This window comes from Magnolia sinica, chromosome 1, assembly GCF_029962835.1.
Source record: "Magnolia sinica isolate HGM2019 chromosome 1, MsV1, whole genome shotgun sequence".
NCBI classification, from domain to species: domain Eukaryota; kingdom Viridiplantae; phylum Streptophyta; class Magnoliopsida; order Magnoliales; family Magnoliaceae; genus Magnolia; species Magnolia sinica.
Window position 1 is genome coordinate 108,064,518 of NC_080573.1, and position 11,210 is coordinate 108,075,727.

Below are 11,210 nucleotides of genomic sequence, written 5' to 3' on the forward strand. Positions count from 1 at the left end.
TATGTTGTTAACACTTTAAAATGTTAGAATTTAAATAGGCATGCTACACATGTTTAGGATATACTACATTATAGAGTTATATCGTACATGGATGGACGGTTGGGATGTATTGAAAATAAGATTTAAGTGGACTATGCGGTACCTTAATGAGAAGAGAGGTAAATGTATGGTTGATTTTATGAATGAGTTATCCGGTTGGGAGATATGTAACGCCCTGAAAATCGGGGGTCGAGCAGGTGCCCAACTCCCGAGTTCCAATGCATCACTTATGTAACATACATAATGCTGATTTGATGTTGTCCATGTTAGTACATAAAACATGAATGAGATTAAGCTAAATCAGCAGATCATACTCCAGGGACAGTTAAATTTACGCAAGCGGAAGACTGTAATCAAATTATAAAATATATAAATCATTGTAGGTACCCAAAGTATGAACGCATTGCCAGGTCAAATAGTTACAAGTATTGATTCAAAATATAAAATGTCAAAAGAGTGGTAGTCCTCTACAAGCATGAACCCTGAAGCCCCGTCGATTCAGAATGGTCTACGAGAATCCGCCTGAATACTGCATATATGAGAATGCCTCCTCATCATCCTCAAAGTCTGGCTCCGCCTCGCAGGCTACGCCATCATCTGAACCTACAACAGGGCCTGGTTGGTGTGTACAACACCGTCCCATAACATGGGAGTGAGTGATCACTTAGTGGAACAATAAAGTAAAGGTTAACATGTTATCAAACCTATCAAGCAGTAATGATAAAGTAGCACAATCAGACACGTAACGCCCTAAAAATCGGGTGTCGGGTAAAAGTCCAACTCCTGAGTTCCAACGCATCACTTATGCAACATAGATAATGATAATTAAATGTTGTCTGTGTTAGTGCATTAATCATGAATGGGATTATACCAAAACAGTAATTCATACTTCAAATTAATTCATATGACGCAAGCGGAAGACTGAAAAATGTATATAAACGTATATGAGCCAAAAGGATCACGATAGGTCTCCAGAGTATGAATACATCACCGAGTCACCATATACATGTAATAGTTCAAAATAGTTCAACTACAATAATAAACCCTATAGCCTCGTCGATCCGGATGGCCTAAGCGAAACCACCGGAGAATTGCATATTTGAGAACTCATTCTGATCATCATAGTAATCGGGCTCCACCTCCTGAGTCGCATCGTCATATGCAACTAGGACAGAATTTGGTGGGTGTTCAGAACATCGTCCCCAAACGTGGGAGTGAGTGATTAACTCAGTGGAACTATATAGCAAAAGTTAATATGTTATCAATTCAATCAAGCAGTAATGATAAAGTAGACATATCAAACATTCCTAGATACTCTTATTAATGCAAGGATGAAATGTAAGCATAATGCATGCCCTCGCTTACACTCCCTCGTGCGACACCATCTTACGGTCGCGGCATGCTTTCTTCCCTCTATGCTCTTCAACCCAGGGCACATGCAGTGCGATGAAATGAGCATGATTACTGAGTTATTATTAGTCCCTTTCATATAGAAGGATTGAGAAGCTAAGGTACCTCTCTTATATCAATTCCCAAACAATAATCCATTCTAGGGTCGTCAATCCTAGTAAATCTCATACGATGTTATGGTTCTAGGTCGCTGCAAAGGGCTCGTCACCTTATCAGTGCAGGCCTAGTGTACTCTTGTTGCTACGTAAGGCCTCGTTGCCTCTACGCAGTCTTAGTATACACTCGATGTCACTACAAAGGGCTCGTCACCTTATCAGTGTAGGTCGACAGCTCGAATACAGTGTCCCATACCACCGTATTCGGCTCACGAGTCTGGGTTGCTCATTGGTCACTACGGGGAGGCTCGTACCCCAGCGTAGGCTGACAGCTTGACCACGGTGTCCCATACCACTATATCCGGCTCATGAGTCTTAGCGGATCGAGGTACCAAGGTTTAAAAGGGGTTTTCACTGGTGAGTTTGGTACCTTAGGTTCAAACAGTAGTGTCTATATATGGTGAACATACAATAGGGCCAATTGGGTTACTTGATGAGCTCTACTAGTACGAGCGCACGTTGAGTTAATCAACATAAAGTGCGTAAGCACTCCGTGTGGCCTAACCACTGCTAACATCCCAAGTACGGCTTAGATTCATCGATCTCGTCCTCTGTGGCGAGACATCCTCAGCCACCAAATCAGAACCTGTTACCGATTGCCTGGACTTTTCATAGTCCCAAACACATTCAATTATAACAGATAATCATATAAGCTAATCAGAACAGTAATAGATCAACAATTCCAATCATATAAGCATGTGAGCATTTAATGGATTTCAACTTAAACATGAATTCACACATAGGCAGTGTCTAAGTAAAACAGACAAAGAATATAAGTTACATGGAGGAAATCATACACATCGTTAAGGTAGTTGAGAATTTCTTCTCAATACCCTTATAAAGTACAAGTTTATTACACACCTATTCATTTAGACATTTCTACAAACACTTAGACTACATATTTCAACATACATGACGTATGTTGGTGATAGCACATATTAGGGCAAATCCTTTCGCCAAGGAGTTGTTACACATACAACTAGCATAAACATATGACGATTAATCATGGAAAACACACGTTCAAATTCCATACGTATACGATACTTTCTACATATACCTGGAATACACTAAACTCAATATAGTTCATATATATCAGAAATGCGATACAAACATCGCATTTGGTATGTGAAATTGCACCCATATCAGTAATAAACCATTAACCGACATTGAAAGCCTTGAAAACCATAACCTATACGTTTATAGTCCGCACCTTTCGCCAGTAGACTCGTAACGAACTCAGTTTTAAAGCTAACTCTTTGTCTACGGTAGATTGGCAACCTATAACATAAATTAGGTTAGCTATTTTATAACTTACACTATTTGAAACCCTAAAACAGATTAGGGTTATGTTTTCTTACCTAATAACGGGATTGGTATCGCCCGTATAGCGACATAGGAGTGGTGGCTAAGCACGTGGAGCGTCAGGGAAAGATCCCAACATCTATCTCTCACTCTCTCTCTCTCTCTCTTCCTCACTTTCTTCTTCTCTTTTCTCTCTTCTTTCCCTTAGGGTTTGTAAAATTCGTATGGAATATGAGAGGGAGTGTTTAAGGTCCTTATATAGGCCCAGGTTTGATGGGAATGGCCCCAGGGCCAAGGTATACTTAGGTTATATCAAAATACGGACTGTTCCAGTCCAACGGAGCATTTCTGGTGGCCCCTTTTTCAAGTGCGGTCGGACTTAAGCTCCTTGACCATGGATCTAGGTTAGGCTGAGTTTTCGTTCCGATCGAATTTACAGATCAGCCGTGGTGGACCAGTTTCAGTTCAATGGTCACAGTCACTCGATCAGGGCTACAAGTACATCGACATGTGTGGGACATTTCTCTTGATCCGAGGGTGTATTTGGGTCAGATTCTGATGGTCTAAATCTTTATATTTGGCCCACAAGTGACACGACTTAGATTACTTAAATTCAGATTTTTATTTCTAAATATTTTCACGTGCTCCGGGCTCAAGTTGTGCATTCTAGACACAATCAAGACTTGATTTCCAAGTTGGTTGTCAAGTCCAGTAATGCGGTCGTATTCGTTTAGTTTCGGGGTAATCAGACTTTCGACATGCGGTCTAGGTCCGATACGGAGTTTCGGTGTGCTCCCGAGAGCAACCGGGTTTAAGGATAGATTCTAGTTTTCAGGGTAATGTAGTGTCAATGATTCTACATGTTTTGGATCTTGCAGATCACATTTAAAGTGATTAGTGCTAATTTCACAAGCACTCTATTTTAGCACTTGCTAACATTAACCTAATTTTCTAAAGGTTTTGATCCTGGGTAATTTCTGCCTGAGGTGGTACTCGGGTCTTTGTATGGGTTTTTTTTTCCCGAGACGTTACAATTTATCCCCCTTAAAAAAATTTCATCCTCAAAATTAATACCTTTTCGTACTCCTCGAGAATCTGAGAGTAGTTCTTTCGAACCTCGGCTTCTATTTCCCAAGTAGCCTCTTCTTTCGTGTGATGCGTCGACAGCACTTTCACAAGTGAGATAACTTTGCTGCGCAATACCTACTCCTTCATATCTAGGATACGCATCGGTCGCAGTACATATGTAGCGTCCTCGCTCAACTGTACCTGCTCCCATCTGATAATGTGGGAAGGATCGGGAACGTATTTCTTCAGTATAGATACATAAAATACATTATGCACGCCCGCAAGTGGTGTGGGTAAAGCAAGGCGGTACGCTACTACTCCCACTCGATCAAGTATCTGGAATAGGCCAATGAATCGAGGCGTAAGATTTCCCTTCTTGCCAAACCGATGGACTCCCTTCATAGGGAAACTCTGAAGAACACATGGTCTCCAACCTCGAACTTTAGCGGTCGCTGTCTCGTATCGGCGTAGCTCTTCTGTCTGCTCTCCGCTATCAGCAGTCGGCGCCTAATAATGTCAACTTTCTCTGAAGTCGCCTGAACTAACTCCGGCCCAATCAAGCTTTTCTCGCCAATCTCTGCCCAGCAATGTAGCGCTCTACACGGGCACCCATATAGTGCCTCGTAAGGAGCCATGCCAATACTCGCCTAGAAGCTGTTATTATAGGCGAACTCTGCATAGGGAAGACAGTCGTCCCAATTGTCCTTGAAATCCAACACACAGGCCCGCAACATATTTTTAAGAATCTGATTCACCCGTTCCGTCTACCCGTCAATCTGTGGGTGGAACGCGGTACTGAACTTTAACTTCACACCCATCGCTTCCTGGATACAAGTCTAGAAAATGGATGTAAATCACGTGTCTCAGTCTGACACGATCTCCAATGGAACTCCATGCAGACGTACAATCTCTTTGATGTACAACCTAACCAACTCATCTGCAGAGTTCGAAACTCTGATAGGGAGGAAATGAGCCGATTTCATCAACTGGTCCACGATCACTCAAATGGAATCATAACCCTTCCTCGTCTTCGGTAGCCCTGAGATGAAATTCATAGAGATGAAATCCCACTTCCATTCTGCTATGGGCATGGGTTGAAGTAGTCCAAGAGGTCGGCGATGCTCTGCCTTGACCTACTGGCACGTGAGACAACGGGATACATAATCTGCTATGTGAGTCTTCATATTGTCCCACCAGTACGACCTCTTCATGTCACGATACATCTTTGTACTGCCTAGATGCATAGCCATCCTAGAATCGTGAGCAGCCTCAAGAACTTCTTTCCTCAAGTTAGGGAGGTTCGGGACGCATAGGCGGCCATGGTAATGTAAGCCTCCATCCATTCCAACTCTTCACTCAATGTCCTCATCACTGCTTGCCTATTCTCTCATCTTCGCCAATAGCTCATCGTCTGTCTGAGCCGCGATGATCCTGTCATCAATAAGGGGTTGTACTCGAATATGTGCGATGCCCTCATACGGCTCCTCCACCATGAGTTTCTGCTTAAAGTCTCACACGAACTCTACCATGTCTCACTCTGCTACCATCAATGGAACCGCAAATGCCAATGCTTTCTTGCGGCTCAGTGCGTCTGCCACAAGGTTGGCCTTGCCAAGACGGTAAGAGACTTCGAACTTGAAGTCCTTCAGTGTCTCCATCCATCGTCGCTGCCTCATATTCAAATCTCGCTGAGTGAATATATACTTAAGGCTCTTGTGTTCGCAAAAGAATTCGAACTCCTCTTCGTAGAGGTAATGTCTCAAGAGCTTTAATGCAAATATGACTGCTGCTAACTTTAGGTTATGTGTAGGGTAGTTCTCCTTGTGTTTCCTCAATTGTCTTGAGGCATATGCAATCACCCTGTCCTTTTGCATAAGGACACAACCCAAACCAACACGAGACGCGTCGGTATATATGACATACTTGACCCCTTGCTCTGGTAATACTAGCACAGGGGCAGACGTCAACCTGTCCTTCAGCTCCTGAAAAGCTGCTTCTGCCTTTTCATTCCAGGTGAACTTTAAATATTTCCTTGTCAACTAAGACCTAGGTCTGGCTATCTTCGAGAAGTCTTGAATGAATCGTCGATAGTAACCTGCCAGACCGAGAAAACTCCTCACCTCGGTAACCAAACCGGGCTGCTCCCAGTCCTGAACTGCGACTACCGTAGCAAGGTCTATAGCTATCCCTTCCTTAGACACCACATGTCCTAGGAACTTGACTTCTTCCTTCCAGAAGTCGCATTTCTTGTACTGGGCGAACAACTGGATCTTCCTCAGAGTATCCAAGACTGCTCACAGGTGTTCCTCATGTTCTTCCCGACTCTTGGAGTATATCAGAATGTCGTCAATAAACACAATGACGAATCGGTAAAGGAATGGCCGAAATACTCTGTTCATCAAGTTTATGAACACAGCTAGAGTGTTCGTAAGACCGAACGACATCATAAGAAATTCATAGTGCCTAAAACAAGTCCTGAAAGTCATCTTCTACACGTCTTCATCCCTGACGCGCAACTGATGATACCTTGACTGCAAGTCGATCTTCGTGAAATACTACGCTCCTCTCAACTGATCAAACAAATCGTCTATCCTGGGCAGAGGATACTTGTTCTTCACCGTCACTTAGTTCAATTTGCGGTAATCAATACACAACCGCAATGACCCATCCTTCTTCTTCACAAACAACACGGGTGCTCCCCAAGGTGACACACTCGGCCGTATGAAGCCAGCATCTAACAGATCATCGATCTGTTTCCTCAGTTCCTCCATCTCACATGGAGCCATGCGATAAGTCAGAAGAGATATAAGCGTCGCACCAGGCACTAGATCAATGGTGAAATCAATCTCACGACGAGGAGGTAGCCCCGGTATCTTACTGAACACTTCCCCAAAATCCCGAACTACAGGTGTATTTTCAAGTGCCGGGCCATCAATATTCTTCAGTAAGGAAGTGTAACAAAGAACTCGAAAAGGGCAATTGACCTGCACGGGAAATGAAAAGGGCTTGCCCTCAGGTCCGTACGTTGTCATTAGACGGGTCTCGCAGTCAATCTCGGCCATCGCTTTAGTTAACTAATCCATACCAAGGATGATGTCGAAATGGTATAGGTGGTGACAATCAAGTTAATGCATATCGTCCTGCTCCCTAAATCTATCAAACAACCTGCACACATTTTGGTGGCATTTGAAAAAGTCCCTGGTGCTGCGATAACTCGCACCCCAACCATCGGAGTCGTATTCAGCCCTAAGCACTGGACTGCAGAACATGATATTACGAATATAGTGGATCCCTTATCCACCAACAGAAATATAGGGGTACCTTTAACGTGGGTGGTGAGCTCGAAGGCCAAAGGTACGGTAGCTGTAGTGTCAGGCGCTTCCGCTGTTAGTGCGTGAACGCGTGCCTGCTGAGATCTGTTGAGCTGAGGCACCATAGGTCGCTGAGGTGGCCTAAATCGAGGTGCAGGGGGCCTGAAGGAAGGATGTGCAGGTGCTGTCCCTAGGGGTCGAGCCGATAGAGCCTGAGGGCGAGGGCGGTCGATTCTCTGTGGCGGTGAAAACCCACTATCTCTCATGCGTGCAAAACATCTTTCCGCAGCATGACCTGTAAGACCCGTATCCTAGCCCGTACCATTCCATATGCCTTTGCGGTCCTTCCAGTCGAATTTCGACGAATCACGATCTGTGAACGGCGTCTGCGCGCGATCTTGAGCCGGATCTTGTCGGCTCGACCCGAGACTTATATCATTGAAACCGCCCCGTCGCCGCGGTTCTGATGCTGTGTATTACGCGTCGAGCCGGTACCCAGGCCAAGAGATGTGGGCCTGCGTTCAGTTCAAGGAAAAATGCTGCGCGTTGCAATCCCTAGAAAATCCATCACATTAATCACTTCACTTGTCAAAGTACACCCATTAATCTATCCCATCCCTACGTACAAAAGTAATCCTTAAAAGTCAACTCTATCCCTTACCCAAGTACACCCTTACATCCCTCTCTCCCATCACCCCTCTCTCCCTCTCATTTTCTCTCTCCATCTTCAAACAACACCCCACGGAGCACCCAACGTCCATGGCTCCATGAGAGGAGCTAGTGTGGCCCACCTTTCTAACTCTCATCTCCACCCTCTGAAATCAATCTCGACCGTTGAATCGCACCCTTTGAATCTCTATGATGCGTTGATGGAAGAAGAAAGTCCAAGAAGATGGCCGATTGGTGGGTGCTTCTCTCTCTCTCTCTCTTTGAATGGTAATGATGATGAAGGGGTGAGTGTGGCCCACCATGAATCATATTTTTCATGTGGGACCCATTGGATGAATGCGTTAGATCTACGCCATCCAGCCCATTAGCGGACCAAGATGAAGGAAAAACATAAGTATCAGATTGATAAAATCAGGTGGGCCACGTTTATGTAGGACCCACCTTGACTAAAATGTGGGCCACATGCATGTGGGGCCCACCATGATGCTGTGTATATCCATGCCGTCCAGCGTCCTTGGACGCTGGACGTGAGGTAGCGTCTTGGCTAACATGGAGTGTATGTACTGACGTGGGTGTGTACTAATAAAGCTAACAAAAAAAAAGTTTTGCTTTTGGGATAGGCTTCCCTTGTAGGCTCCACCTTGATGTATGGGGCTGATCCATGCCGTCCATTCCATTCTTCAGCTCATTTTAGGCGTTGAGCCGAAAAATGAAGCTGATCCCATTTTCTGGTGGGCCATACCATAGGAAATAGCGGTATTACCATTGAAACCAACTTTGATCCTCCTATTCGTCAAAAATAGGCTGCATATTGGACTCATTTAGTCGGTCTTAGACCGTGGAATCCAATGATTAGAGTGGATTCATCTGATGTGGGCCCTATAGGGGAAAAACCGTAAAATTTCACATTTTTTTCAAAAAAACATAAAAAATAACAAAGGCAGCAGCACCTATTGCTGCCGCTGTCAGAGGGTGGGCGGACGGCCTGGCAGGGCCCTCACGGCCCCAGTTGTGGGCCCCACCGTGATGCGTTTCGACCATCAACACCATGCATTTGATGGGTTCCCTCTGACCAAGAGACCGCCCCAAAAATTAGCTGTATACGGAACTCAGGTAGGCCATGCCATTTAAAATCATGTGAAGACATGCCTAAGCATATAAAATCACTAGGTGGGGCCTACTCGAAATTTGGATGTGGCTGAAACTTGGTCTGAACCCTCAGTCAAGTGGGACACACATAATGGGTGGACTGGATTTGTGAACCGCATCAGGGTGGACCCTCAAGGTTCGTATGACCTTATAAACAGTTTGGTGGCAAATAAATATTACAGTGGGCCCTACCCTGGTCCACGTGACCTTATGAACTATTTAGATGGCAGATAAATATCACGGTGGGACCCACCTTGATGTATTACGTCAGCAGTACTATGGCCCCACCGTGTGGTATGTTTTATACCCCCACTGTCCATCTGTCGTTCATCCAGACCGTCCATCTGATGGACGGTGGGCCGGCATGCAGCTTTATAGCTGCTAAAAGTCAGCAAGTTCCATGGGGCCCACATAATTTATGTGGTGAAATCCATGCCGTTTGTTCACATGGGCCAGCAGTCTGCTGGGCCCACGTCAGCAAACTGTGGTTGAACATGAGGGATGTGTTAGATCCCAGCCGTTCATCGAATGGATGACCCAGCTCCAGCAGCAGTTATAGTATTTGAAGTCTGTAAATTCTGTGGAAGCCACCATACTGCATGGGTTTTATCTTCACCGTCCACAAGGACGTGGGGCCCACCTTGATTTATTTGGGTTGTATTCGCACTGTCTAATCCAAGGACGGTGGGAGAGGATTGGGTTGTGAACCTCACATCAGCTATGCAGCTGCTGTAAGTACGCCAGCAACGCGCTGTGGCTGGGCATTTTGATGTTATAGTATATTATATTATAATATTATATTATATTATATTATATTATACTATATTATATTATAATATATCTTTATATTATGGTGGGCCCTACGTGGGACCCACCTTTGAGGGAAATTGATTGGTTGATGTGCCTACAGAAGCTATATAGCTGCTGTATTGACGTCAGTAGGTCCGTGGGATGTATGTGTTATATATAGTCCGTCCAACTGTTTCACTAGCATGGGACACCATGATGTATTTATTTCATCCACATCGTCCAGATTGTGCTGGACGGTGCTGGACAATGTTTGGGTGGTGTTGATTTACATGGACAATGGTTAGATGGTGCCGATTTACATGGATAATGTTTGGATGGTGTTGTTTTACCCGGGCAACGTTTGGACAGTGTTGATCACTGTTAGTGGGCCATGTGCTCCATGGAATGATAGTCTACAGTGATACACATGTTACACCTACAACTACTATTGAAATGATTTTTTTGTGTGGCCCAAGCCCACTTGAGGCCCATTGGTGTAGTCCATTGATACGGCTCACTTGATGTATTTGAGGCATGTGTACAGGGCCCACCTATTATGTATTTGAAGCCCATGTATTGCAGCCCATTGTCGCAGCCCACTTGATGCACACGAGGCCCATTGGTGCGGCCCATGGATGCGGCCCACTTGATGTATATGATGCCCATTGGTGCGGCCCATGGATGCGGCCCACTTGATGTATATGATGCCCATTGGTGTGGCCCATGTATGCGGCCCACTTGATGTATATGAGGCCCATTGGTGCGATCCATTGATGTAGCCCACATGCTATGTATTTGAGTCTCATGTGTTGGGCCCACCCGTTATGTATTTAAGGCCCACGAGTGAGGCCCATTGTGATATACTTTCAACTCATATGATGAGGCCCGTTATGATGTATTTTCGGCCCATTTGGTAAGGCCCACTATGATGTATTTCCAACCATGTGATGCAGCCCATAGTGATGTATATAGGGCCCATGTATTGCAGCCCATTGTGATATATTTAGGGCCCATGGGTTGAGACCCATTATGATGTATTAGGGCTCATTTGGTAAAGCCCATTGTGGTGTGTTAGGGCCGGTGGGTTGAGGCCCATTGTGATATATTTGGGGCCCATGGGTTAGGCCCATTGTGATGTATAAAGGCCCATGGGCGTGGCCCATTGTGATGTATATGTGGCCCATGTGATGCGATCCACTTAATGTATAAGAGGCCCAATGTGACGTATCTATGGCCATCCATTAAGGCCCATCTTAATGTGATGCATAATGGATTGTGTGAGAGGCCCATTGCGATGTACTTGAGACCCATGGGTTGT